We start from the raw sequence: 27,919 nt of genomic DNA, 5'->3' as shown, positions 1-27,919 counted from the left end.
GCTTCATTGTGGTCCTCAGCACTGGTCTTGGCAGTGAATCTGATCCATGCCCTGCTCAGATGCCTGGTCCCCAGGCCCCCCCCCCCCCCCGCCAACTTCTGCTCACATGAGTAAGGCAACCCAGAGGTGCTATAGCCCATTTGGGACAAGTGGATGCACTGACCCACATAAACCTCCCTCTCTTTGTCCCTGCACCAGGCCAGCCAGGGTTCCAGGTGGAGCATTCTGCATTTCAAAGGCCAAAGAGGCACAGATCACTCAGGAGAACTGCCTGAGGCTGCCTTCTAGTATATAGATGAATCCCCTATTCAGAACTCCATCGGGTGACCCTTCCAGACCCCCTGTTGCCCCACACAGGCCCAATGACACCCTCTATCCACTCACCTTGGACACAAGATCAAAGAATGCCCCACCAGGCAGCTCATCCCACTGGAAGACACAGAGGAGGAAAGGAGCTGAGGAAGGAGCCCTGAATGCGGCCCTGTAACCAGGACAGCAGGGAGCACACAGCATGTCCAAGGAGGAAGGAGCTTGGGGTGCATGCAGGACGAGCAGCTGCACTTTATGTGGACCTTGACCTGGCGTGGGGGGACCAAAATACCTCCAGACCCAGGGTCTCTGCCCTTGAAAGGCATCTGGTTATGCCAAGTTCCTCTTGCACCACTGTCACTAGGCTGGGCCTCAGCGTAATCCTATTGAGCATGATTTTTAAGTCATCATCTCTCTTCGAGACAGTGTGAGGTCTCATCATCGACCCAACCCCAGGAACCACAGCATGGGAAGTACCTGGTGCCATACTATGTCCAGGGCCCGAATGAACTGGCTTACCTTGGCCAGTCCCAGAAATTTCCTTCACCAATTGGACTCACAGCACCAGCACCTGAGCTGCTGGGGCCTTGACCACAACCCTTGTTCTCAGAGTACTGGCCCCAGTGGGTGCTTCCCTGATGACATCATCTGTGGGACAGAGTGGGTATTGGGTGTGAATATACAGCAGGGCCGGCAAGAGTGAACTTTTTCCAAAATGTGCTTTGGCTGAGTTGGCCCAGGTAAGGCTTCCAGGAGGTCAAACCTGTGGGCATCTTGGTTTGGGCAAACTCTGCCCACCCTTGCTGGAAAACTGCTGGACCTGTTGGTCACTGACCACCTAGGGCCACTCTGGTTGGGTCACATGCTTGAAGCAGCTAACACCACTGATCCTTCCTCTCTCAAGACAGAGGTCCTGATTAGTACCTGGGCTGTAAAAACAAGTGCTGGCCCAGCCTTGGCATCAGAGGATCAGTGGCATGAGATACACCTAAGAATTCCCCAGTTGGGACCTGGGCCTATCAACATGGCATCTCTCTCCATGGCCAGGCACTGAGGTGCAGGCTGTGTGTACAAACTGCATCCTGGGAGCTAAGTTTGTACACCCTGAAGACAAATTCCTCTTCCATGCAATGCCCACTGCAGTCCCACTCACATGCCATAGATGGAGAAAGGGCTTTGGCCTGGACCATGGCCCACTCTTCTGTGGGGCCTTGGTGCCTCCTGTGTGGCATGGGAGCCTTGGACCAGGAGAGGCCCTGACATCCTTCATGGGCTCAACTCAGTCCAAAGCCTAACCATGTGTCAAAGGAACATCAACTCTTGGCAGAGGCAAGAAGCAGGGATGGGGCATGCTGGGCGCCACAGTATGGGTGCTTTGGCCTGGGTGTTGGCACCTACCTGCCTGGGCACTGGCTGCAGCATCTCTATGTCCTAGGCTGCAGTGACCCCTCAACCCAAGTGAAGCTTTCAGGCTGCCAAGCAACTGCAGAGCGGGCTGCCCTGCCAAAACTCCCTCATCGCATAATGTGGTCTTTTGCCCAGATTTCCTATGGTATCTTAGCCTTGTCTCCTCAAGTAGGCCTGATCCCAGTATCCATCCACTCTGGCCAAATCTTCAAGGCAACCCAGAGTCTCTCAGCCCACCTGGAAAAAATGTTGGCACTTGCCCCGCATGAACGCAGTCCATGATCCTTTCCCATTTCTCAGTTGGCCCCTTTACGAGGCCAGGGATTTAGGCAAGGTGTGCTGGGCCTCAGAGCCCATAGGGTCACAGCTTGCTCTGGAGTACAGCTCAATACTGCCTTCCTGTGTCTCCACGGGGTCCACCCATAAGACTTCTGTCAGGTGACCCACACTTCACTCAGCTCCTCCACAGATGCCCCATGATACTCACCATCCACTCATCTGGGCTCTGGGACAAAGCGGGGAAGCCCTGGGTAATATATCACACTGAAAGAGACAAGAGATAAAAGGAGCCAAAGAAGGAGCTGCCCACAGTGCTCCTCAGTCAGTCAGTGGGAGCACATACCATGCCCAAGGAGGAAGAAGCTTGAGTGGAGCCTGCAGGACCAACTGAACCTGCCTGAGGACTGTATCATGGCCTGGGAGCCTCCAGGTCTCCAGTCCCCACATTCTCCTCTCCTGGAAGGCTCGTGTGCACCCGGGGTTCTCTTGACTATGATCCCAGGCTGGGCCTCAGCGTAATCCTATTGAGCATGATTTTTAAGTCATCATCTCTCTTCAAGACATGTTAGGTCTCATCATTGACCCAGATCCAGGGGCCAGACCACAGGAAGTCCCTGGCACCATCCCACATCCAGGGCCTGGATGGATTGGCTTACCTCGGACAGTCACTGTCATTTCATTCTCTAGCAGGGATTTACACCACTTGCTCATTGCCTGCTGCACCCTTGAACACAGCCCTGCTCCAGGGGCAGTGGAAGCCACTGGGGCTTTCTTTGGTGATATCATCTGTGGAACAGGTATGGGGACAGATGTGAATAGACAGGAGGCACACATAGGGTACACTGGCTCCTGGCATGTTTTGGCCCTGTCAGCCCATTTGAGGCTTCCCAAGAGGCCACCCTGTAGGTATGGTGATTTAGCAAGCTCTGCCCACCTTGCCTGTAAACTTTTGGGCCTGTTTGTTACTGGGCCAACAGGGCCACTCAGACCTGGTTCCACTGCCATGAGTGATATCCCTCACTGCTCCATCTTGCCCTTAAGACGCTGGTCCTGGCCAGGACCTAGGCTGCACAAGGAAGCACAGGAACAGCCTTGGTATCTGAAGACTGGTCACATGAGACACACACAAGGAGACTCTCTGGGACCCTAGCCCAGGCCACATGGCCTCCTAGTCAAGACCAGGGCACTAAGGGACATGTTGCGTGCACATACTGGATTCCAGGAGCTCAGGCTGTGCTCCCCAGAGACACATTCCTCTTAATGTCACTGTCCACTGCAGTCACATACACATCCCCAAGATGGGGTACAGGCAAGGGACTAGATCATGGCCCTGTCCTCTACTGGGGCCTTGCTGCCTCCAATGGAAGAGAAGCCCAGGACCAGAAGAGGTCCTAGCATCCCTGTTGTGCTCAACTCAGGCTGAGGCTCAGCCATGCAGCCTGCGAACGCCATCCCCTGGCCAAAGCAAGTGTTAGGGATAGGGCATGCCTGGCAACATCCTGTAGGTGCCTTGGCCCATGGCCAGTACTCCTGTACCATGCACCAGCAAGAGCATTCCTGCAGCCGAGGCTCCAGTGGCCCCATGACCAACGTGAAGCTCCCAAGCTGACAGACACCTGCAGAGCTGGCTGCTCTGCCAAACCTCCCACAGTGCCTCCGTGTGGTCCGCATCCCAGGTGTTCTAGTGATTTTGAGCCCTGCCCCAGCTCAGAGGCCTGATTTCCAGTGTCCACCCATATCCAGCCACACCAGAAGGGCAACCCAGAGCCACTATAGCCCACCTAGAACAACCAGGGGCACTGGCCACATGTGGTCCCTCCCCCAGGGACTGTTTCCATTCCTCTTTTGGTGCCTGAAATAGCCCAGGGTCCAGGAAATCATTCTGCATCTCAGAGCCTAAAGAAGCACAGCTTACTCAGCAGGAGAGTGCCTTCCTATACCTCCATGGGTCCCCACCTCAGGCTCCCATTGCATGACCTGCCCAGACCACCTGCTGCCCCACATCAACCAATAATACCCTCTATCCACTCACCTATAACCCCAGGTCCAAGGGTGTCCCACCATACAGCTTGTCTCACTGAAAGACAAAGGGGCAAAAGGAGGTAAGGAGGGTGCCTCCAGGATGTCCCAGCAACTCGGGTAACAGAGAGCACAACCAAGGCCAAAAAGGAAAGATCTCTGCCAATCATGCATGAGCAGATGATCCTGCCTGCAAACCATGTACTGGTCTGGGGGCCTAAGTCTTCAGTCCTGAGGGACTCCTCCCCTGGAAGGCACCTGGTTACCCCAAGGTCCTCTTGCATCACCATCACTAGGCAGGGCCTCAGGGTAATCCTATTGAGCATGATTTTTAAGTCATCGTCTTTCTTTGAGACAGTATGAGGTCTCATCATCGACCCAACCACAGGAACCACACCCCAGGAAGCCCCTGGCTCCATCCATGTCCAGTGCCTAGATGGATTGTCTTATCTTGGGCAGTCACAGCATTTTATTCTCCAATGGGGCTGGCACCACCAGCTCATGGACTGCTGGGCCTTGACCACAGCCTTGCCCTGGGGCACTGTATTCAATGGGGGCTTCCTTTGGTGACATCATCTGTGGGACAGCAATGTGGACTGGTGTGAATAGCACCAGGGGCAAGTAGGGTACATGGGTCCCAGGCATGCTTTGTTCTGTCCTCCCAATTGAGGCTGCCCAGGAGGCCACCATTAGGCATGGTGGATTGGCAAGCTCCACACACCTTGCCTGCAAACTTCTGGGCTTGTTGGTCAGTGGCCAAGAGGCCACTCTGGCCGGTTCCTACTGCTAGAAGTGGCATCTCACTGCTCCATCCTGTGCCCCAACACAGGTCCTGGCCAGGACCTGGACTGAACAAACAATCTCTGTCACAGCCTTGGTATCTGAAAACTGCTGACATGAGACACACTCAAGGAGGCTGTATTGGAGCCTTAGCCTAGCAACACAGCCTCCTATTCCAGGCCAGGACACTAGGGGTCAGGCTTCATGCACACACTGGATCCTGGGAGTTCATGCTGTGTCTCCCAGAGACACATTTCTTTTATGGTCACTACCCACTACAGTCACCCATCCCAAAGGCAGAGTACAGGCAAGGGGCTGGACAATGGCCCAGTTTCAATGGGGCCTTGGATCCTGCCATGGAAGAGATGAAGCCTGGGCCCGTGAGTGGCCTTGGCATCCATGTTGGGCTCAAATAACATCTAGCCCCACCCATGTGGCTCACAAACACAAGCCCCTGGCTGAAGCAAGCAGCAGGGATTAGACATGGGTGGCAGCACCGTACAGGTACCATGGACCCTGGGTTGGCATCCCACTACCAGATATCAGCCAAAGTATTCCTGCAGCCTAGGCTCCTGTGGCCATGTGACCCACTAGAAGCTCCCGAGCTGCCAGGCCCCTGCAGATCTAGCTGCCCTGACAAACCTTCAGTGCCATGGTATTCTTAGTCTATGTCTCCCAGTGAATCTGATCCCTGCCCTGCTCAGTGGCATGATCCCCTGTGTCTACTCACGTCCAGTCACACCAGCAAAGCAACCCAGAGCCACTATAGGCCACTGATAACAAGTAGAGGCAATGGTCCCATGTAAACGCTTCCTCAGGAACCATTTAATTTCTTCAATTTGCCCCTACACCAGGCCATGGGTCCAGGTTTGTCACTCTGTATCTCAGAGCCCAAAGATGCACAGCTTACTCAGGAGCACTGCCCAAGGCTGTCTTCTAGTGTTTCCAGGAGTCCACCCATCAGGCTCCAGGTGGTTGACCCACACAGACCCCAGTTACTCCCACAGGCCCAGTGATACACTCCATCCACCCACCTGAACCCTGGGTTAAAGGGTACCTCTATCAGGCAGCTTGTGCCACTGAAAGACACAAGGGGATGAAAGGAGGTGAGGATGGAGCTGCTAGTGTAGCCCTGCAACTCATATATCAGGAGCATACAATAAGCACAAGGAGGAAGGAGCTTGCAGTTCATACAGCATGAGCAACCACTCCTTCCTGAGGATTTCAACATGGAATGGGGGGCCAAAATACCTCCAGTCCCCAAGGTCTTCTCCCCTAGAAGGCACCTGGTTACCCCAAGGTCCTCTTGCACCACTGTCACTAGGCTGGGCCTCAGAATAATCCTATTGAGCATAATTTTTAAGTCATCATCTCTCTTCAAGATAGAATGAGGTTTCATCATCAACGCAATCACAGGAACCACACCATGGCACCATCCCAGCTCTAAGGCCTGGATGGATAGGCTTACCACAGGCAGGCCAGTATGTTTCCTTAGCCAAATGGACTCAGAGCACTAATTCATGGGGCACTGGAGCCTTTACCACAGCCCTTGCCCTTGGAGTACTCAACCACTCAACCACATGGGAGCTTCCCTGTTGACATAATCTGTGGGACAAGGTGTGAGTCTGGTGTAAACAGACAGCAAGGGCAGGAAAAGGTACATTGGTTCCAGAGTGTGCTTTGGCCTAGACAGCCCAGGTGAGGCTCCCAGGAGGCCACACCCATAGGCATCTTGATTCAGGCAAGCTCTTCAAACCTTGCTGGAAAACTTCTGGGCCAGTTGGTCATTGACAAGATAGGGCCCTCTGGCTGGGTCCCCATGTCTGAAGCAGCTAACTCCACTCAAACTTCCTCCCCGTGACCTAGGTCTTGACTAGCACCTGGGATGGAAATGCAAGCACTGGCTCTACGTTGGCATCAGAGGACTGGTGGCATGAGATGTACTCAAGAGTTCCTCAGGGGGGACCTGAACCTACCAACACATCATCCCCATCCAGGTCTGGGCACTAAGGGCATGTTGCATCCTGGGAGCTCAGGCTGCACACCTCAGAGACACCTTCTTCCCATGGTCGCTGCCCACTACAGTCTGGAACACTTCCCAAAGACAGAAAAAGGGTTTTGGCCTAGGCCATGGCTCAATCTTTCATGTGGCCTGTGTGTGTCACATGCAGCAGTGGGAGCCTGGGAGCAGGAGTGGCCCTGATATCCTTTATTGTCTCAACTCAATCTGAAGCCCACCCATGTGGCAAGGGACAAAGTATTTGTCTGAGGCAAGCAGTGGGCATGCCAGGCACTACTGCACAGATGCTCTGGACTGGGTGTGGGCACCTCCTTGACCAGGTATTGGCTGGAGGATCCGAGTCACAGGGTCATTAGACCCTGTGACCTATGTGAAACTCCTGGGTTGCCAAGCACTATCAGAGCCAGTTGACCTGTGAAACCTCCCTCCCTGCCATGGTATCCTCAGCTCAGGCCTCCTTCTGAACCTAAAACCAGCCTCTACACAGAGCCATGATCTCCAGTGTTTGTCCACTTCCAGCCACACTCACATGGCAACCAAGAGCTGCTTCAATCCACCTAGGACACTGGCTGCAGAGGAACCCTCCCCCAGGAACATTTGTCATCTCTTGATCTGCCCTTGCACCAGGCCAGAGTTCCAGCTAAGGCAATCTGGACCTCAGAGCCCAATGGGGCATAGCTCATCATGAGCACTGTCCGAAGCTGCCTTCCTAAATCTCCATGGGTCCACACATGAAGTTGCATCAGTTGATCCACCCAGAAGCCCCTCTTACCAAAACAGGCCAAATGACACCCTCCATTCACTCACCTAGAACGCCAGGTCCAAGGGTCCTTTGTAGGGCAAATCTGCTCACTGAAAGACACCAGGGGATAAAAGGAGCTGAGAAAGGAGCCGCTAGCACAGCCCTACAACTCAGACAGTAGGGAGCACGCCCCACTTCCAAGGAAGATGGAGCTTGGGTACATCCTACATGAGAAGCCTCTCCTGACTGAAGATAGCATCATGGCACGGGAAGCCTCAAGTTCTGAAGTTCCCAAGATCTCCCCTGGAAGGTACGGGGTTACCCAAAGTTCCTTTACACCACTGTCACTAGGCTGGGCCTCAGCATAACCCTATTAAGCATGATTTTTAAGTCATCATCTCTCTTCGAGTCAATAGAGGACTCTTTGGCCCAATCCCAGGAACCACAACATTTGATGCCACTGGCATCATTCCATTCGGGGGCCTGGATAGACTGTCTTACCTAGGAGAATCATGGATGTTTCCTTTGCCAACAGGGTTAGCACTAGCAGCTCATGGGCCACTGAGACTGTGATCAGAGCCCTTGCCCCTGGGGCACTGGAATCCGCAGGGGCTTTTGTCGCTCCCCCTCTTCGTGGAGGAACGACACAGGATCCTGCCTAGGCTTCATATCCGAGTCACGGCACCATTATGTCGCTCCCCCTCTTCGTGGAGGAACGACACTAAACCCTGCCTAGGCTTCATATCCGAGTCACGGCACCATTATGTCGCTCCCCGTCTTTGTGGAGGAACGACACAGGACCCTGCGCTGTTCTTTCGTCTGCTCAGCCCTCCCCGGGTTTGCTGCTGGTTCTTCCCGGGTTGGCTACTGTCCCTTCCACCTCCGTGGAAGGGCGGTTCCCCCTGGCCACTTTCCCCACTTCCGCAGGGGAGCGGCATACCGCCGGCCGGCTCTCTGGGGGGCTGCACAGGTGTTCCCCTTAGATGTTCCTCGTGCATGTTGTCTCTCTCCTCCTTTATAGTCCTCTTCCACCAATCCCAACTCTGCTACCCACACGCCAAGTACGCTGCTCTCCTCCAATCAGGAGCAGGTCCTACAGTTTATTGGTTAAACTGGAGGCAGCTGTGTAGAAGCTGTTTCCCTTCTCAGCGCCATCTTGTGGGAGAGCAGATGCATAGAATAAGTCTTAATTCCAGTAACTTAGTCTGGGTCCGAGTTGCTCCCAGTTGCTCCCCACAGCTTTCCTTAGAGACATCACATGTGGGACAGGGGCTGGTCAGGTGGGAATAGACAGCAGGGCAAGCTCTTGGGACACTGGTTCCAGGTTATGCTTTCACCTCGTGAGCACATGGTTGGCTATGCAGGAGGCCACCCACATTGGCTTGGAGTGTTGGGCAAGCTCTGCCCACCTCACCTGCAAACAGTTGGGCCTGTTGGTCACTGAGCCAAAGAGACCCTCTCAGGCCACATTGCATTGTCCAGATGAGCTACCCCCATTGCTTCTTCCAGTCTCCTACTCCAAAGTACTCTCTGGGACCTGGGAAAGAAAGTGTAGGCACAGCCATGAAGAGGCTCCCGCAGGTCCCTAGGCCTAACAACATGGCATTTTAACCAGGCCTGGGCACTCAGGTTCAGGCTGTGTGCACACACTGCATGCTGAGAGCTCAGGATGTACCCCCTGAAGATACTTACTCCAAGGATCACTGCAAACCACAGACTGTACACATTCCAAACACGGGATACAGGCATCAGGCTGGACCATAGCCCATTCCTTCCATGGTCAATTGGTCTGGCAATGGAGGGACAGGAGGCTGGGCCCAGGTGGGTTCATGGCATCCTTGTGGAAGCTCAAACCACTTGGAAGCTCAACCATGTGGCCTGCAAATGACAGCCCTTGGACAAGGTAAGCCATAGGGAAGGGCATGCCTGGCAGCACCCTGCAGCTGCCCTGGCCTGTTGAACTTAAGTCAGGTGTTGGCACCCTGCCGAGCAGGCATCGGCCACAGTGTCCCTGCAACCTAGGGTCCAGTGAAGCTCCCAGGCTGCCCAATACCGGCAGAGCCAGCTGTCCTGCCAACCCTCCCTCCATGCCTTGGTGTGGTCCACTGCCAGGGACTCCTATGGAATATCAGCTCCACCACCATGCAGATTCTATCTCCAGTGTCTGTATACTTTCAGTCACATTAGCAAGCCAACCCAGAGCTCCTACAGCTCACACTGGCCAAATGGCAACAATGGTCCCACGTGACTACTCCCTCAGGAACTGTTTCCAATCTTGCTTGGCTCAGCATTCAAATAAGACAATTCTGGATCTCAGTGCCTATAGGGGCACAGCTCACTCAGGAGTACTGCCCAAGTCTGCCTTCCTATATCTCTGTGGGTCCACTACAAGGGCTCTCCTCTACTCACCCTAAAAAGATCCTCTGCTCCCATGCACAAACCTCATGAACCCTGCCACCCACTCAACTGAGACCCAGGGCACAAAGGTGCCTCGCTGGGTAGTAGGGTTCTCTGTGAGGCACAATGGGCAGGGCCGGCTCTGTGGCATAGTGAGTAAAGCCACCGCTGGCAGTGCTGGCATCCCATATGAGCACCGGTTCGAGTCCTGGCTGCTCCACCTCCAATCCAACTCTCTGCTGTGGCCTGGGAAAGCAGTGAAAGATGTCCCAAGACCTTGGGCCTCTGCACCTATACGGGAGACCTGGAAGAAGCTCCTGGTTCCTGGCTTTGGATTGGCGCAGCCCTAGCCGTTACGGCCAATTGGGGAGTGAACCAGCGGATGGAAGACCTCTCTCTCTGCATCTCCTTCTCTCTCTAAGTCTGACTTTCAAATAAATAAATAAATCTTTTTAAAAAGGACACAATGGGGAGAAAGGAGGTGAGGAAGGTTCACCCAGTATGGCTCAAGCCATTGGTGCACAGGGAGCACAGATGAAGCCCAAGTAGGAAGAAGCTTTGGCAGAACCTGCATGAACAGCTACTCCTGCCTGGAAACAGCATTCTTGCCTGGGTAGCCTCAGGATCTCCAGGCCCCAGGATCTCATCTCTTCTCCTGGAAGGCATCTGGGGACCCTGGGGCCTTTTGCACAACTGTCACTAGGCTGGGCCTCAGAGTAATCCTATTGAGCATGATTTTCAAGTCATTATATCTCTTTAAGGCAGTATGAGGCCTCATCACCCACCCAACCCCAGGAATCACACCAAGGGGAAGCTCCTGGGGCCGTCCCACCTCTAGGGCCCAGGTGGATTCGCTTACCTCAGGCAATCCTAGAACTTCGTTTTTCAGAACCAGCTCATTGGCCTCTGAGGCCTTGACTACAGCCCTTGTTCCTGGGCACTGGGCCCCATCGAGCTTCTTTTGATGACATCATCTGTGGGAGTGGGAGGGGAACCAGTGTGAATAGACAGCAGGATACACTGGTTCCAGGCTAGAATATTCTGGCTTTGGCCCCATTTGCTCAGATGAGGCTATCTAGGAGCCTACCTCTGTAGGTGTAGTAATCTGGCAGGTTCTACCCATGTGGCCTACAAATGCTGGGCATTGTGGTCTCTAATAAAGAAAGGGCCATTTAGGTAGGACTGTCCCTCTGGAAGCACCTACTCTTATCTCGCCTTCCTGCCCCCCAAGACTCAGGTCCTTGTCTGGAACCAGACTGGATGGCAAGAAATGACTTGGCCAAAACCTCAGCATTCCATTCCAAAGAGACATACTTATGGAGGCCCCCATGAGGCTCTGGGACTATCAACACTGCATAGCCAGTCATGCCCAGGGGCTCAGGTGCAGGATGGGTGAACACAGTGGATCCTGGAGGTTTAGGGAGTACCCCCAGGACACATTTTCCTCCTATCATTCCATCTCATACACTACCCAAGATGGGGTATGGGCATCTGACTGGACCATGATTCACTCCTTGGTGTCTCCTGTGGAGAAGTGGGAGCCCTGGCTCAGGAGGGGCAATGGTATCCTTGCTGGACTCAACTCAGTCTGAAGCCCATCCGTGTGGTATGCGAATGTCAGCCCATGGATGAGACAAGTGGTGGGATGTTGCGTGCATGACATAACCCTGAAAGTACCTTGACCTAGATCTTGGCTCACCCTGATCAAGCATTACCCGGAGTATCCCTAGGTCCTAGAGTTCAAGGGCACTACAACACTCACGAAAATCCCAGACTACCAGGCAATGGCATATCAGGTTGCCAAGCCAAACCTTCCCTCTGTCATGGTATCTTCAGCCTGGTCCTTCTACTGAATCTAAAATCTGCAACTGACAGAGGCCTGATCCCAGTATCCATCCACTTCAGGCCATACCAACGAAGCAGTATAGGACTGATGAAGCTGATCTAGGACACACACAGGGACTGGTCCAATGTGAACTCTCCCCCAGGATTGTTGACATTCCTTGCTCTACCCTTCTCTCCAGACCAGGGTTTTAGGTAAGACGGTTAGGAACTCAGCGCCAAAGGGGCACAGCTCACAGGAGCATTGCCAACGCTGCCTTGCTAATTCTCTCTGGGTCCACACATCCAGCTTGTATCAGCTGATCCATCCAGAATCCCTACTGATCCACATAGGCCCAGTGACACCCTCCATCCACTCACCTAGAACTTCAGGTCCAAAAATGCCCTGCTGGGCAAATCTGCTCACTGAAAGACACCACGGGATAAAAGGAGCTGAGGAAAGAGCCTCAGTACAGCCCTGAAACTCAGAGAGCAGATAGCACACACCACACCCAAGGAAGATGGAGCTTGTAAGTCTGACTGTGAAAGTCAGACTTACACAGAGAGAGAAGGAGATGCAGAGAGAGAGGTCTTCCCAGCCTCTCCTACCTGGGGACTGCTTCCTGGCTTGGGAGCCTCAAGGTCTCCAGTCCCCAGGGTCTCCTCCCATGGAAAGCACTTGGTTACCCCAAGGACCTCTTACCATTGTCATTAGGCTGGGCCTCAGCGTAATCCTATTGAGCATGATTTTTAAGTCATCATCTCTCTTCGAGACAGTATGAGGTCTCATCATTGACCCAACCCCAGTAACTACAACATACATTGCCACTGGAATCATTTTACCCAAGGGCCCAGATGGATTGGCTTACCTTAGAGTGTCACAGAGATTTGTTTTGCCAAAGGGGCTAGAAGCAGCAGCTCATGAGCCACTGAGATCTTGACCACAGCCCTTGCCTCTGGGGTACTGTAATCCATGGGGGCTTCCTTTGGAGACTTCATCTGTGAGACAGGGAGGTGATTGGGTATGAAAAGACAGCAGGGGCAAGCTTTGTGTATATTGGGTCCAGAGCATGCTTCCGCCCCGTGAGCACAAGGTTGGCTATACAGGAGGCTACCCATGTTGGCGTGGAGTGTCAGGCAAAGTCTGCTCATACCACACACACAAGTTGGGACTCTCGGTCATGTGCCAGAGGGACCACACATGGGTCGTGTGGTCGTATCCAGAGTGGCTACTCCCAGCACTCCCTCTGGCCCCTGACCCCAAAGTATTGGCCAGGACCTGGGCAGGACAACCAAGAGCATGCACAGCCTTGTTCCTAGAGGACTGATCACAAGATGCACCCAAGGAGGCCCACATACCCATGTGGCCTGGGCCTAACACAGCATTCTGATCAGTCCTGGTCACTCGGGTGCAGGTTGTGAGCACATACTGCACCCTAGGAGCTCAGGATGCACCCCCACCCCAAGACATTTCTTCCCACCACAGAACCATATACATCCCAAACATGGGGTATAGGCATTGGGCTGGATCATGGCCCACTTGTTCCTTTGTGAATTAGTCTCTATGATGGAGGAGCAAGCCCAGGAACAGGTGGGTTCCTGACATCCTTGCTGGCATCAAATTATTTGGAAACCTACCCAGGTGACCTGCGAATGACAAGCACTAGATAAAGAAAGTTGTTGGGGAGGGGCATGCCTGGCAGCACCCTGCAGTTGCCCTGGCCTGTGGAACTAGAGTCAGATGTCAGTACTCCCCTGACCAGGCCCCAGCTACAGTGTCCCTGCAACCTAGGCTCCAGTGTCATTGCCTCTCACATAAAGCTCCAAGGCTGCTGGCACCTGAAGAACCACGTGCCCCACTAAACCTTGCTCCCTGCCTTGGTGTGGTCCATGGCCCAGGCCTCCTGTGGAATCTGAGCTCCGCCTCCATACAGAGACCCTACCACAGTATGTATGCACTTCCAGCCACACGAGCAAGCCAATCTACAGCCCCTGCAGCCCACACTGGCTGAGTTGTGGCACTGGCTCCATGTGACCCCTGCCTCAGGTATCTTTTCCTATCTCACATGGATAGGCATTCTGGACGTCAGTGCCCAAAGGGGCACAGCTCACTCAGGAGCACCTCCTAAAGCTGCCCTCCTGTATCTCCATGGGTCCACTCCTGAGGCTCACTTTGGCTGTCCCACCAAGACAACCTGCTCCCAAGCACATGCCTCATGAATCCTGGTCATCCACTCACCTGGGACCTAGGAGGCATAGGTGTCCCTCTGGCAGCAGGGCTCACTGAAAGACACAGTGGGGAGAAAGGAGCTGAGGAAGGTGCACCCAGTGTGCCTCATGGTTTCAGCGCATGGTCAGCACAAACCAAGGCCAAGGAGGAAGGAGCTTGGTGGAACTTGCATGAAAGGTTGCTCTTGCATGGGGACTACATCCTTGCCTGGGTAGCTTGGAGATCTCCACTTCCCAGGTTCTCCTCCCCATGAAGGTATGTGGGGACCTCAGGGCCTGATGCACCACTGTCCCTAGGCTGGGCCTCAGCGTAATCCTATCGAGCATGATTTTTAAGTCATCATCTCTCTTCAAGGCAGTATGAGGTCTCATCATCGACCCAACCCCAGAAACCACATCATGGGAAGTCCTTGGTGCCATCCCAACTCTTGGGCCTGGATGGATTGGCTTACCTCATTGTGGACATTTCATTCTCTCATAGGGCTGGCAAATCAGTTCATGGGCTGCTGGGGCCTTGACCACAACCCTGCCCCAGAGGCAGTAGAACCCATGGAGCCTTCCTATGGTGACATTATCTGTAGGGCAGGGAAGGGGACAGATGTGAAAAGACAGCAGCGGCAGGTAGAGTATAACAGTTCCAGGTTTGCTTGGCCGCAGCACCCAGGTGATGCTTTTTAGGAGGCTACATGTAGTGTGGTGGATTGGTAAGCTCTGCACACTTTGCAGGTAATCCGCTGGGCCTGTTGGTCACTGGGCCAAGAGGGCCACTCAGGCTGGGTCCTCCTGCCAGTAGCAGCATTCTCCATTGCTCCATCTTCTCCCCAAGATACAGGTTCTGGCCAGGATCTGGGCTAAACAAGCAAGGTCTGACACAGCCTTGGTATCTGAAGACTGATGACATGAGAGACACTCAAGGAGGCTCCCATGGGGCCCTACCCCTGGCAACATGGCCTCCTAGTCCAGGCCAGGACACAAAGGCCTAGACTGCATGCACACACTGGATCCTGGGAGCTCAGGCTGTGTCCCATGAAGATATATTCCTCCTATGGTCACTGCCCACTGCAGTCATGTACACATCCCAAAATGGGGTACAGGCATGGGGCTGGACCATTGCTCAGTCCTCCAGTGGGCCTTGGAACCTCCAGGGGAGCAGAGGAAGTCTGGATCTAGTGGGTCCGTGGTATCCTTGCTGGCCTTAACTCAGGTCAAGGCCCACCCATGTGGCCTGCGAACACAAGCCCATGGCTGAAACAACTGCGGGGAGGATGTGGGGTGTTGGCACCACCCTATAGGTGCTATGGGCAGTGAGTTGGCATGGCCCTATTGGGCACCAGGTAGAGCCTTCCTGTAGCTTAGGCTCAAGCACTTCTGTGACCCATTTGAAGCTCCCTGGCTGCCAGGCACCTGCAGAGCCAGCTGCCATGGCAAACCTCCCTCACTGCTTTGTGTGGTCTTCCCTTCTACAGTACCTGGGCCCTGCAACCACAAAGAGGCCTCATCCTAAGTATCTGACACTTCTGGCCACCCAGAGCCTCTGCAGCTCACCTAGGATAACTAGGGGCACTGGCCCCATGAGAAACCCACACCAGAATTCATTGCCATCATTCTGTTGTCCCTACACCAGGCCAGGGATTCAGGCAAGGTGTGCTGGACCTCAAAGCACAAAGTGGCATAGCTTGCTCTAGAGCACAGCCTAAGGCTGCCTCCCTGTGTCTCTGTGGGTCCAGCCCTCAGGCTTGCATTGGGTGACCTGCCCTGACACTCAGCTCCTCCCCAGAGGCCCCATGATACTCTCCATCCACTCACCTGGGTTCTGGGACACAAGGATGAACCACCAGGTAGCACACCACACTGAAAGAGACAAGAGGATGAAAGGAACTGAAGAAGGAGCCTCCAGCAGGGCCCTCAACTCAGTCATTAGGGAGCACACATCAAGCCCAAGGAGGAAGAAGCTTGAGTGGATCCTGTAGAACCAACTGAACCCGACTGGGGATAGCATCCTGGCCTGGGGTTCTCCAGTCCCCACATTCTCTCCTGGAAGACTCATGTGTACCCCAGGATCCTCTTGCACCACTGTCACTAGGCTGGGCCTCAGCGTAATCCTATTGAGCATGATTTTTAAGTCATCATCTCTCTTCCAGACAGTATGAGGTCTCATCATCGACCCAATCCCAGGAACCACACAGCAGGAAACCCTTATGCTAGCCCACCTTTGGGACTTAAAAGAATTGGCTTACCTCAAGAAGTCCTAGATGATTCTTTTGCAAACATGATTGCAACATCGGCTCATGGGACTCTGGGACCTTGACCACAGCCCTTGCTGCCATGGCATTGGACCCCACGGGAGATTCCCCTGCTGACATCATCTGTGGAACAGAGAAGGAGACAGGTGTGAGAAGGCAGGAACAGGCTAGGATACACTGTTCCAGAGCGTGCTTTGGCCCTACTGGCCCAGGTGATGCTATCTAGGAGGCCACCCCTGTAGGAATGGAGGGTCAGTCAAGCTCCACCCACCTTACCTGCTCCTTCTGGGTCTGTTGGCCACAGGGTAGAGAAGCACACCTAGGCTGGAACGCCCTGCCTGCTGGAAGGAAGTTATCCCACTGCTCTTTTTACCCCTTGACCCAAAGGTTCTAGTCAGGACCCATGCTGGACAACCAAGAACTAGAACACCTTAGCCCAGAGGATCTATCCCCAAGACACACTTAAGGAGGTGCTCTTGGGGCCCTGGGCCTAACAACACAGTGTTCCAACCAAGCCTGAGTGCTCAGTTGTGGCTGCATGCATACACTGCCTCCTGGGAGCTCAGGCTGTGTCCCCCAGATATACTTCCTCCTATGGTCGCTGCCTACCTCAGAACCACACATATTTCCAACATGGGTACAGGCAATGGATTGGAACATGGCCTACTCCTCCCATGGGGAATTGTTCCCTCCCATGGAGGAGTGTGAAACTGGGACTAAAAGGGTCACTGGCATCCCTGTTGGGTCAGTTCATTTGGAAGCCAATCTATATGCCCTGTGAATGCCAGCCCCTGGACAGGGCACGTTGTGGTAAATGGGCATGCCTGGCACCACACAGCAGGTGCACTGACCTGTGGAAATTAAGTCAGGTGTCAGTACTCCCTGACCAGGCACCAAATGGAGCATCCTTGCAACCTAGGCTCCAGTGTCCCTGCCACCCATGTGAAGCTCCCAAGCTGCCTAGCACCTGCAGAGCTGGTTGCCCTGCCAAACTGTCCTCCTTGCCTCGGTGTGGTCGAGGGCCAGGGTCTCCTATGGAATCTGAGCTCCATCCCCATACATAAAGACCTGATCACCAGTGCCTGCATGTTTCTGCCCATACCAGCAAGCCAACACAGAGTACCTGCAGCCCACATTGGCCAAGTGGCAGCACTGGCCCCACATGACTCCTCTCTTAGGAAACATTTCCATCTCTTGCTTGGCCCCTGCACCATGCTAGGGGTTCAGGCAAGGTGCTGTAGACCTCAGAGCCCAAAAGATCACAGCTCACCCAGAAGCACTGCCATAGCTGCCTTCCTGAAGCTCCTTGCATCCAACCCTCAGTCTCACTTGGGTGACCCGCCAAGGACACTGCTCACCAACACATGACACATGACCCTAGACATTTACTCTCCTGAGAACTGGGGAGCAACTGTGTCCTACTTGGCAACAAGGTTCACTGAAAGAACCAATTGGAAGAAAGGAGCTATGGAAGCAGCAGCCAGTGTAGCACCAACTGTTGGCCAATGAGGAGCACACATCTGCCCTACACAGGCCCAATGACAACCTCCATCCCATTACTTAGAACCCCAGGTCCAAGGGTTCCCCATCAGGCAGCTGGTCCCATTGAAAGATACTGGAGCCCAAAGGAGGTAAGGAAGGAGCCCCCAGCCTTGCCCCGCAACTCAGATAGCAGGGATCACAATCAAGCCCAAGAAAGAAGGATCTTGTGCCAATCCTACATGAGTAGATGATCCTACATGTAAACCATGTTCTGGTCTGAGGGGGGGGGGTAGGGCGTCCGGTCTCCAGTCCCCAGGGTCTCCTCCCATGGAAGGCATCTGGTTACCCCAAGGTCCTCTTGCACCACTGTCAAGAGGTTGGGCCTCAGCATAATCCTATTGAGCATGAAGTCATCGTCTCTCTTCAAGACAGTATAAAGGCAAATCATCAACCCAACTCCAGGAACCACACCATGAGAATTTCTTGGTTCTAACTGATCTCAAGGGCCTTGATGGTTTGGCTTACCTTGGGCAGTCCTGAGCATTTCCTTTGCCTACCAGACTCATAGCACCAGCTCATGGGCTGCTGGGGCTTCAACAACAGTCTTGGCCCATGAGATACTAGGCCCTACCGAGGCTTCCCTTGTGAAAACATCTGTAGAACAGAGTGGGGGTCAGGTGCGAACAGACTGCAGGGGCAGGCTAAGGTGCACATGTTACAGAGTGTGCACTGGCTCAGTTGGCCCAGGTGAGGCTTCCAGGAGGCTACAACTGTAGGTGTGTTGGTTTGGGTAAGCTCTGCCCACCTTGCTGGACAACTACGGGGTCTGTTAGTGTGGGTCACCATGAATGAAGCATCTAATGCCACTGCTCCTTCCTTCCCTGTGACCTAAGTGTGAATGGTACCTGGGCTGGAAATTGAAGCACTAGCCCTATGTTAGTGTCAGAGACAATTGGCACAAAATGTACCCAAGGATTCTCCAGTGGGGACCCAAACCTTCCAAAACTGTCTCTATCCATGCCCGAACACTCAGGTGCAGGCTGGGTGCACACACTGCCTCCCAGGAGCTCAGGCTATACACCTCGGGGACAGCTTCTGTCCATGGTAGCTGCCCACCAAAATCCCATACACATCCCGAAGGTAGGGAAAGGGATTTAGTTTGGACCATGGCCCACTCTTCTATGTGACCTCGGGGCATCCTGTGCAGGAGTGGGAGCTGGGACCAAGATGGGCCCTAACATCTTTAGTGGGCTCAACTCAGTCCAAAGCCCACTCACTGCAAGGGACCACCAGTTCTTGGTCGAGACAAGCAGTGGGGATGGAGCATGCTGGGCACCATTGTACAGGTGCCCTGGCCTGGGGGTCAGAAACCCATCATTGGGCACTGACTAGAGGGCCCCTGAGTCCTATGATACATAGGCCTTGTGACCTACATGAAACTCCAGGCTGCCAGGCACAGGCAGCGACAGCTGTCCCACCAAACCTCCCTCCCTGATAGGGTATCCTCAGCCCAGGCCCCCTGCTGAATCTAAAATCAAGCCTTACAGAGAGCCCCAATTCCCTGTGTCTACTCACTTCCAGCTATACAATAAGGCAATACAAGGCTGCTGCAGCCAACATAGGACAAATTGGAGGACTGGCCCACATGAACCCTCTCCCAGAAATCATTGCCATTCCTTGCTTTTCCCTTGCACCAGGCCAGTTTTGGGTAAGGTAATCTGCACTTCAGAGCTCATAAAGGGCACAGCTCACTCAAGAGCACTGCACAGGGGCTGGTACTGTGACGTAGCAGGTAAAGTTGCTGCTTGCAGTGCCGGCATCCCATATGGGTGCCAGTTCTAGTATCGGCTGCTCCACTTCCAATCCAGCTCTCTGCTATTGCTTAGAAAAGAATTAGAAGATGGCCCAAGTCCTTGGGCCCCTGCACCAGCATGGGAGATTCAGAAGAAGTTCCTGGCTCCTGGCTTTGGATTGGCACAGCTCCGGCCGTTGAGGTCATCTGGGGAGTGAACCAGTGGATGGAAGACCTCTCTGCCTCTCCTTCTCTCTGTGTGTAACTCTGACTTTCAAATAAATAAATAAATCTTTAAAAAAGCACTGCCCAAAGCTGAGTTCCTAAATATCTGTGGGTCACCACATCAAGCTTGCATTAGGTGACCTGCCCAGAACACCCGCTGACCCACACAGTCCCAATGACACCCTCCATCTACTCACCTAGAACTCCAGGTCCAAGGGTTTTCTTCCAGGTAAATCTTCTCACTGAAGGACATCAGGGGATGAAAAGAGCTGAGGAAGGAGCATTCAGAGCAGCCCTGGAACTCAGACATCAGTGAGCACATACCACATCCAAGGAGGATGGAGCTTTGGTGCATCCTGCATGAGCAGCCCCTACTGCCTGGGGACTGCATCCTGATTTGGGGGCCCTCGAGGTCCATAGTCCCCAAGGATTCCTCCCCTGGAAGGCACCTGGTTACCCCAAGATCCTCTTGCACCACTGTCACTAGGCTGGGCCTCAGCGTAATCCTATTGAGCATGATTTTTAAGTCATCATCTCTCTTTGAGACAGTGTGAGGTTTCATCATCGACCCAACTCCAGGAACCATACCATGTGATCTCACTGGCATCATTCCACTTACCTTGGAGAGTTATGGATGTTTCCTTTGCCAACAGGACTGGAACCAGTAGCTCATGGGATGCTGAGACCTTGACCATAGCACTAGACCCAGGGGCACCAGATTCCACTGATCTTCCTTTGGTGACATCATCTATGGGACAGGAAGGGGGCCCAGTGTGAACAGAGAGCTGGGCAGGTTAGGATACACTGGTTCTGGGGCATGCTTTGGCTCTCTTGGCTCAGGTGAAGCTATCCAGGAGCCCACCCCTGTAGCTATGATGGGTCACTCAAGTTCCACCCACCTGGCCTGCAAACTGCTGGGCATTGTGGTCACTGGGACAGAGAGGGTCACTTGGATAGGATCATCCTGCTGGAAATGTCTACCCTCACTGTTCATTCCTGCCCCTGATACCTAGGTCCTGAAAAGGAACTGGACTAGTCATTAGGCAATGACTAGGCCTAAGCATAAGAGTGCCATTCCAAAAAGACATACCCAAGGAGCCCTTCATGTGGCTGTGAGCCTATCAAAATGGCATTGCCAGTCATGCCCAGGTGCTCAGTTGCAGGTTGCTTACACACAGTGTATCCTGGGAGCTCAGGCAGTCATCACATCTGGAGATACCATCTTCCTATGGTTGCTGCCTGCCATCTTTGTATACACATCCCAAAGATGGGGTATGGGCATCAGACTGGACCATGGCTCAAGCCTTGGTGTGGAGGAGTGGGAGCCTTGGCTCAGGATGAGCCATGGCATCCTTTCTGGGCTCAACTCATTCTGAAGCCCACTCCTGTTGTCCGCAAATGCTAGTCCATGGACGAGACCAATGGTGGGATGTTGCATGTCTGGCATCACCCTGAAAGTGCCCTATCTCATGTGTTGGCACACTCCAACCATGCAATGCCCAGAGTGTCCCTGAGTCCTAGCATCCATTGGCACTGCAATTCATGTGAAAAATCCCAGGGTACCAGGCAAGAGTAGAGCTGGCTTCTTCACCAAACCTTGCTCCCTGCCATAGTAACTTTAGCCTGGGCCTCCTAGTAAATCTAAAATCAATTCTTGCACATCCTGTTGCACCACTGTCATTAGACTGGGCTTCAGCATGATTTCTAAGTCATCATCTCTCTTCGAGACAGTAAAGGTCTCATCATTGACCTGACCCCAGGAACTACACCATGGGATGCCAATTTCTCTATGCCACCTGTAGGGCCTAGATAGACTGACTTACCTTGGGCACTCAGGGATGTTTCCTACATCTATGGGGCTTGCACTAGCAGCTTAAGGGCTGCTGGGTCCTTGACAGCAGCTCTTACCCTGGGGCACAGGAAACCACAGGAACTTCTTCTGCTGACATCATCTGTGGGAAAGGGAGGGGTCAAGTGTGAGCAATCAGCAGGGTCAGGCTCTGGGTACACTGATTCCAGAGTGTGCTTCTCCCCATCAGCCCATGTGAGGCTATCTAGGCGGCCACCTATTTTGTTGTGCAGGGTCAGGCAAACTCCACCCACTACACTCAAGAACTGCTGGGTATGTTGGTCATGAAGCAAGAGATGCTTACCCAGGCTTGGTCACCCTGACAGCCTGAAGGGGATACCCTCACTGCTCCTTTCTGCCCTTTACCCCAAGGTCCTTGTTGAGACCCAGGCTGGACAACCAAGAGCTGGCACACCCTTGGCCCAGAGAACTCATCGTATGAGATGCACCCAACGAGACCCCTGTGGGGATCTGGGCCTAACAACACAGCATTCTGACCAGGCAAGGCCACTCAGGTGCAGGATGTATGCACACACTGCATCCTGGGAGCTCAAGCTGTTCTGCCCGGAAACACTTTTGTGCTGTGGTTGCTGCCCATTACAGAACTGTATAAATCCCAAACATGGGGATTTAGTCCCTCCCATGGGGGAGATGGAACCCAGGCCCAGGAGAGTCCCTGGCATCCTTGTTGGGCTCCACTCATTTGGAAGCCCACCCATGTGGCCTTCAAATGTAGACATTTAACAAGGATAGCCATGGGGAAGGGGCATGCCCGGCATCATATTGCAAGTGCTCTGGCCTGTGGCATTTAAGTCAGGTATTGGCATACCATTGACCAGACACTGGCTGGAGCTTCCAAGCAATCTAGGCTCCAATGTCCTTGGGACCCATGTGAAGCCCCCAAGCTGCCCAGCACCTGCAGAGCTGGGTACCTTGTCAAACCTCCTCCCCTTCCTCGGTGTGCCCTGGGGCAGGGCCTATAATTGAATAGGAGCTCCACCTCTGCAAAGAGATTTGATCACCAGTGCCTTTACACTTCCATCCATACGAGCAAAGCAATCCAGAACCCTTGCAGTGCACATTGGCCGAGTAGCAGCATTGTCCACACTCCCTCAGGAACTGCTTCCATTCCTTGCTTGGCCCATGCACCATGCCAGGTGTTCAGGCAAGGTGATCTGGATCTCAGAGTCCCAAGGGGCACAGAGCTCCCAGGAACACTGCCTTCCTGAAGCTCCATGGGTCCACTCCTGGGGCTCACTTCAGGTGACAAGCCAAGGACCCTGTTTCCTCACACATGACTCATGACCTCAGCCATCCACTCACCTGGGAACTGGGGTGCAATGGTTCCCCGCTAGGCAGCAAGGCTCACTGAAAGACATGAAGGGATGAAAGGAGCTGAGGTAGGAGCATAGCCACCAATCATCAGGGAGCACACACCAAGCCCAAGGAAGAAGGAGTTTCAGCAGATCCTAGAGGATCAACAGCTCCTGTCTGTGGACTGTGTCCTTCTTAGGCAGTCTTGGGGCCTCAAGTCCCCAGGTCTCCTCCCCTGGAAGACACCTGGTTACCCCAAAGTCCCTTTGCAGCACTGTCACTAGGCTGGGCCTCAGCGTAATCCTATTGAGCATGATTTTTAAGTCATCATCTCTCTTCAAGACAGTGTGAGGTCTCATCATCGACCCAAACCCAGGAACCACACAGCAGGATCCCACTGGCACCATCTTCCCTCTAGGGCTCAGATGGATTGGCTTACCTCAGGGAGTCAAGGACGTTTCCTACACCAACGGTGCTGGCAGAATCCATTCATAGGCCACTGGGGCCTTGAACACAGCCCTTATCCCTGGGAAACAGGAATCCACAGACATCATCTGTGGACATGGAGAGGGTCAGGTGTGAGCAGACAGCAGGGGCAGGCTCTGGGTATACTGGTTCTAGAGCATGCTTTTTTTTCTAGCCTTCAGATGCATTGTTTAATATACATCAAGATACAGGATACCAAACTATATTTACTATTTATAGTAGGAAAGGACAACAGTTGTGTACAAATTGGCGAATGAACACAACAGAGCCCACAAAAACCCCACTGAATCCAAACAGTGAAACAGGAAATGAGAACATCTTCAGCAAATTTCAAGCAAGCCAGAGATGTGGACTCATTCAGCTGACTGTAAGAAAGGCAGAGAAGGCCACCCAGCAGCAGTGAGTCCTTCTAGAAGGACAACAGGCAGAAGTATGAAAATTTTAATGGGTACATATCCCAAAATATACTCACGGAACTGAAATCACCTACTAATGCATAAATTCAGTACATATTTGGAAAAAGCATAGCACAGATTCATAGAAGTGCTCTTCCCATGGGTTACCTTTGTAACCACCCTCGGAAGTGGTTCTTTACACAATAACAAACTGTAAAGTCAGCAATACTTAGTCTTACTTTTTAATATAGAGACCATAATTGTTCATCAGAAGCAGGTGAGGCTATCCAGGAAGCCACCCTTATCGGGGTGGAATGTCGGGCATCTCACCCACATGGCCCACAAACAGGCCTGTTTGTCACTGGGCCAGAGATGCCCATTTGACTATGAGGCCTTTGTAGGAGGTGCCGCAGTGCTGCTTCCTGCTCCTGAACCCAAGGTCCTGGAGGGGTAACCCAGCCCTGGCACAGCCTTGGACCAGCGGACTGGTCACATGAGAAATAGCAAAGGAGGCCCCTGTGGGGTCCTGGGCCTAACAACATGGTATTCTGACCAGGCCTTGGCACTCTGCTGCAGGTTGCACGCACATACTGCATCCCAGGGGCTCAGAATAGACACTTTCTCTTGGGTTGCTGCCCCCTGCAGAACAGCACCCATCCCAAACATGGGGTGCGTGTGGTCATTGGGCTGAACCATGGCCCTCTCTTCCCATGGGGAATTGGTCCCTCCATGGAAGAGAGGGAGTCTGGGTCCAGGAGGGTCCCTGGCATCCTTGCTGGGCTCAACAGTTTGGAAGCCCACCCATGGGGACAGCCCCTGCACAAGGCAAGCTGTGGAGCAGGGTATGCCTGGCATCATTCTGCAGGTGCCCTGAACTGTGGAACGTCATCAGGTGTCAGCACCCTCCCTGACTAGGCACTGGCTGGAGCATCCCTGCAACCTAGGCTTGAGGGTACTTAGGATGAAAATGAAGTTCCCAGGCTGCCCAGCACCTGCAGAGCCTCCCTTCCTGCCTAGATGTGGTCCAGGTCCAGGGTCTCATATGGAACCTTCCCCCTTACAGAGAGACACTATCCCCATACCTCCAGCTACACCAGCAAGCCAATCCAGAGCCGCTACTGCCCATACTGGCCATGTGGTGGCACTGGACCTCATGAATCTACCTTCAGGAAACATTTGCATTCCTAGCTTGGCCCAGTGCTCAGATCCGCTGTTTTGGACTTCAGTGGCCAAAGGGGCACAGCTCACTCAGGAGCACTTCCTGAGGCTGCCTTCTGGTGTCTCTGTTGGTACACTCCTGGGTCCAGCTTCAGCTCACCTACCCAGATCCCTTGCTCCCATGCACATGCCTTGGGAACCCTCAGAATCCACTCACCTGGGACCCAGGGCACAAAGATGCTCCACCAGGCAGCCAGGCTCACTAAAAAACACAAAAGGGAGAAAGGAGATGAGGAAGGTGCATACAGTTTGTCTCAATCCATCAGCTCAAGGGGGGCACAAATGAAGCCCAAGGAGGAAGGTGCTCTGGTGGAACCTGAACGAGCAGCTGTGCCTGCCTGGGGACTGCATTCTTGCCTAGGGGGCCTGAAGGTTTCCATTCTCCAGCATCTCCTCCCCTGGAAGGCTTATTGGGCAACCAAGTCCTTACACCACTGCCACTAGGCTGGCCTTAGAATACAGCATGATTTTTAAGTCATCATCTCTTTTTGAGACAGTATGAGGTCTCATCATCTACCCAACCAGGAATCACACGATGGAAGCCCATTTGCTATCCCATGTCAAGGGCCTGGATGCATTGGCTTACCTCAGGGAGTCACAGGCATTGCCTTCTTCAACAGGACTTCCACCACTAGCTCTTTGTGCAGCTGGAGCCTTGACCACAGCCCTTGCTCCTGGGGCAGTGGAAGCCACGGGGGCTTCCCTTGGTGACATCCTATGTGGGACAGGTACAGGGATGGGTGTGAATAGACAGCAGGAGCAAGTAGGGTTCATTGGTTCCAGGCATGCTTTGGCCCTGTCACCCTATTTGAGGCTTCCCAGGAGACCACCCTGTCAGTGTGGTGGAACTGCAAGCTCCGTCCACCTTGCCTGCGAATGCCTGGGCCCATTGGTAACCAGGCCAAGGGGGCCACTCAGGCCAGGTCCCACTGCCAGAAATGACTTCCCCACCATTCTACCCTTCTCCCGTGATCCAGGAACTGGACTGGACCTAGGCTGAACAAGAAAATGCTGGCACAACCTTGTTATCTGAAGACTGGTCACATGATACACACCCAAGAAGGTTGTCTGGGGCCATAGCCTAGGCCACACAGCCTCCTATTCCAGGCCAGGGAACCAAGGGGCAGGCTGTATGCACACACTGGATCCTGGAAGCTTAGGTTGTGCCTCCCAAAGACATCTTCCTCCTATGGTCACTGCCCACTGCAGTCACATACACATCCCAAAGATGTAGTATAGTCATTGAGCTGGACAATGGCCCAGTTCTCCAGTGGGACCTTGGAACCTCCCATGGAGGAGAGCAAGCCGAGGCCCAGAAGGAACCTTGGCACCCTTTCTGGGCTCAACTCAGGCCAAGTCCCACCCATGTGGCCTGAAAACACAAAGCCCTGGCTGAAGCATGCAGGGGAAATGGGGCATGACTGGCATCACTCTACAAGTGCCTCAACTTGAGGGTTGGCATCCTCCTTCTGGGCACTGGCCAGAGCATTCCTGCAGCCTAGGCTCCAGTGGCTCCATGACCCACATGAGATTCTCGGGCTTCCAGGCACCTGCAGAGCTGGTTGTCCCATCAATTGTCTCTCACTGACCTGGTGTGACCCTCAGCCCAGGCTCCCAGTGGTCACTGCTGTGCTCAGAGGCCTGTACCCAGTGCGCGTCTACTTCCAGTCACATGACCAAGGCAATGCAGAGCTACTGTAGCCCACTTAGGGGCAACTAAAGGCATTGGCCCTATGTGAACCCTCCCTCAGGAACCTTTTCCATTCCTCACTTTGCCCTACACCAGGCCAGGGGTCCAGGCAACTCGTTTTTCACTTCAGAGCCTAAAGAGGCACAGCTTACTTAGGAGCCCTGCCTGAGGCTGCCTTCTAGAGTCTCCAGGAGTCCACCACTCAGACTCTCATCCAGTGACCCTACCAGATACCATTTTGCACACCCCCTCAATGACATTTTCTATCCACTCACCCAGAACCTAGGAGCAAGGGTGCCCCGCCTGGTTGCTCATCTCACTAAAAGACACAAGGAATAGAATGGAGCTGAAAGTGGAACACCCAGCAGGTCCTCACAACTCAGCCAGCAGAGAGCAGACACCAAACCAAGGAGGAAGGAGCTTGGGATGCATCCATCATGAGCAGCTGCTCCTTCTGTTGTACCTCAACCTGGCCTGGGGATCCAAAACATCTCTTGTCTCCAGGGTCTCCTCCCTTGCGAGGGACCTGCTTACCCCAAGGTCCTCTTGCAGCACTGTCACTAGGCTGGGTCTCATCATAATCCTATTGAGCCTGATTTTTAAGTCATCATCTCTATTCGAGACAGTATGAGGTCTCATCATCAACCTAACCCCAGGAACCACAATATATGATCCCACCAGCCTCATTCCACTCAAGGGCCCTGATGTATTGGCTATCTTGGAGAGTCATAAATGTTTCCTTTGCCAATGGGAAAGCAGGGTCTCATGGGCTGCTGAGATCTGGACCACAGCCCTTGCATCTGTGGCACTGGAACCTTTGTAGACATAATCTGTGGGACAGGAAGGGGGTCTGGTGAGAATAAGAGAGCTGGGATAAGCTCTGAGTACACTGGTTCCAGAGAATGCTTTAACCCCATGGGCATATGGTTGACTATCCAGGAGGCCACCCACGTTGGTATGGAGTATTGGGAAAACTTCTCTCACCTTACCCACAAACAGTTGGGCCTGGTGGTCACTGGACCAGATAGACCCACTTAGTCCACCTCACGTGTCCAGAGGGGCTACTGCTACCCCTTTTTCTGGCACCCTGCCTGAAAGTCATACCTGGGATCTGAGCAGGCCAACCAAGCTCAGGAACAATCTTGTCTCCAGAACACTGGCTACAGGAGGCACATCCTGTAGCTGTGGTGGGTCACTCAAGTTCCACCCACCTGGCCTGCAA

At 53.5% G+C, this 27,919-nt stretch overlaps 1 long non-coding RNA gene, 12 other non-coding genes and 3 pseudogenes across 17 annotated transcripts in view; all 16 read right to left on the bottom strand.

Moving 5' to 3' along the window:
- LOC103351271 (uncharacterized) overlaps positions 1-27,919 on the bottom strand; it is a 159,936-nt gene that overhangs the window by 12,553 nt on the left and 119,464 nt on the right. Inside the window, exons 32-52 of one of the 5 annotated variants that reach the window (XR_016217283.1) lie at positions 25,594-25,722; positions 25,165-25,209; positions 23,348-23,462; positions 22,918-22,962; positions 21,569-21,697; positions 20,365-20,493; positions 19,943-19,987; positions 16,241-16,369; positions 15,810-15,854; positions 14,456-14,578; positions 14,014-14,057; positions 12,644-12,773; positions 12,156-12,200; positions 10,813-10,927; positions 8,971-9,093; positions 7,622-7,666; positions 4,028-4,072; positions 2,652-2,781; positions 2,204-2,259; positions 829-957; positions 385-429 (exon numbers count right to left, since the gene is read on the bottom strand). This is a non-coding gene — a long non-coding RNA (uncharacterized LOC103351271). Of the gene's footprint in view, positions 1-384; positions 430-601; positions 693-828; positions 958-1,707; positions 1,954-2,203; positions 2,260-2,334; positions 2,517-2,651; positions 2,782-4,027; positions 4,073-7,621; positions 7,667-8,970; positions 9,094-9,248; positions 9,435-10,812; positions 10,928-12,155; positions 12,201-12,643; positions 12,774-14,013; positions 14,129-14,455; positions 14,579-15,809; positions 15,855-16,240; positions 16,370-19,942; positions 19,988-20,364; positions 20,494-21,568; positions 21,698-22,917; positions 22,963-23,347; positions 23,463-25,164; positions 25,210-25,593; positions 25,723-27,919 lie in introns of those variants that run through there. The other 4 variants (XR_016217288.1, XR_016217289.1, XR_016217287.1 and 1 more) reach the window with 4 other exon arrangements.
- On the bottom strand, positions 677-757 carry LOC127483922 (small nucleolar RNA SNORD115). The gene has a single exon (XR_007910713.1). It is a non-coding gene; the product is annotated as a small nucleolar RNA SNORD115 (small nucleolar RNA).
- Positions 2,501-2,580, bottom strand: LOC127483926 (small nucleolar RNA SNORD115). The gene has a single exon (XR_007910717.1). It is a non-coding gene; the product is annotated as a small nucleolar RNA SNORD115 (small nucleolar RNA).
- Positions 4,314-4,394, bottom strand: LOC127483943 (small nucleolar RNA SNORD115). Its single transcript, XR_007910734.1, has one exon. It is a non-coding gene; the product is annotated as a small nucleolar RNA SNORD115 (small nucleolar RNA).
- LOC127483960 (small nucleolar RNA SNORD115) lies at positions 6,122-6,202 on the bottom strand. Its single transcript, XR_007910751.1, has one exon. It is a non-coding gene; the product is annotated as a small nucleolar RNA SNORD115 (small nucleolar RNA).
- Positions 7,911-7,987, bottom strand: LOC127483966 (small nucleolar RNA SNORD115). Its single transcript, XR_007910757.1, has one exon. It is a non-coding gene; the product is annotated as a small nucleolar RNA SNORD115 (small nucleolar RNA).
- LOC127483971 (small nucleolar RNA SNORD115) lies at positions 10,660-10,740 on the bottom strand. The gene has a single exon (XR_007910762.1). It is a non-coding gene; the product is annotated as a small nucleolar RNA SNORD115 (small nucleolar RNA).
- On the bottom strand, positions 12,493-12,573 carry LOC127483905 (small nucleolar RNA SNORD115). The gene has a single exon (XR_007910696.1). It is a non-coding gene; the product is annotated as a small nucleolar RNA SNORD115 (small nucleolar RNA).
- On the bottom strand, positions 14,304-14,384 carry LOC127483928 (small nucleolar RNA SNORD115). The gene has a single exon (XR_007910719.1). It is a non-coding gene; the product is annotated as a small nucleolar RNA SNORD115 (small nucleolar RNA).
- Positions 16,090-16,170, bottom strand: LOC127483917 (small nucleolar RNA SNORD115). Its single transcript, XR_007910708.1, has one exon. It is a non-coding gene; the product is annotated as a small nucleolar RNA SNORD115 (small nucleolar RNA).
- On the bottom strand, positions 18,108-18,182 carry LOC127483978 (small nucleolar RNA SNORD115; annotated as a pseudogene).
- On the bottom strand, positions 20,236-20,316 carry LOC127483933 (small nucleolar RNA SNORD115). The gene has a single exon (XR_007910724.1). It is a non-coding gene; the product is annotated as a small nucleolar RNA SNORD115 (small nucleolar RNA).
- On the bottom strand, positions 21,433-21,497 carry LOC127483986 (small nucleolar RNA SNORD115; annotated as a pseudogene).
- LOC127483914 (small nucleolar RNA SNORD115) lies at positions 23,196-23,276 on the bottom strand. Its single transcript, XR_007910705.1, has one exon. It is a non-coding gene; the product is annotated as a small nucleolar RNA SNORD115 (small nucleolar RNA).
- Positions 25,454-25,526, bottom strand: LOC127483987 (small nucleolar RNA SNORD115; annotated as a pseudogene).
- Positions 27,265-27,345, bottom strand: LOC127483956 (small nucleolar RNA SNORD115). The gene has a single exon (XR_007910747.1). It is a non-coding gene; the product is annotated as a small nucleolar RNA SNORD115 (small nucleolar RNA).

This window comes from Oryctolagus cuniculus, chromosome 12, assembly GCF_051225735.1.
Source record: "Oryctolagus cuniculus isolate XC-2025 breed Fujian yellow rabbit chromosome 12, ASM5122573v1, whole genome shotgun sequence".
In the NCBI taxonomy this organism is placed as follows: Eukaryota; Metazoa; Chordata; class Mammalia; order Lagomorpha; family Leporidae; genus Oryctolagus; species Oryctolagus cuniculus.
The sequence above is the reverse complement of the archived record's forward strand: the minus strand, read 5'-3'. Positions and strand labels throughout refer to the sequence as shown.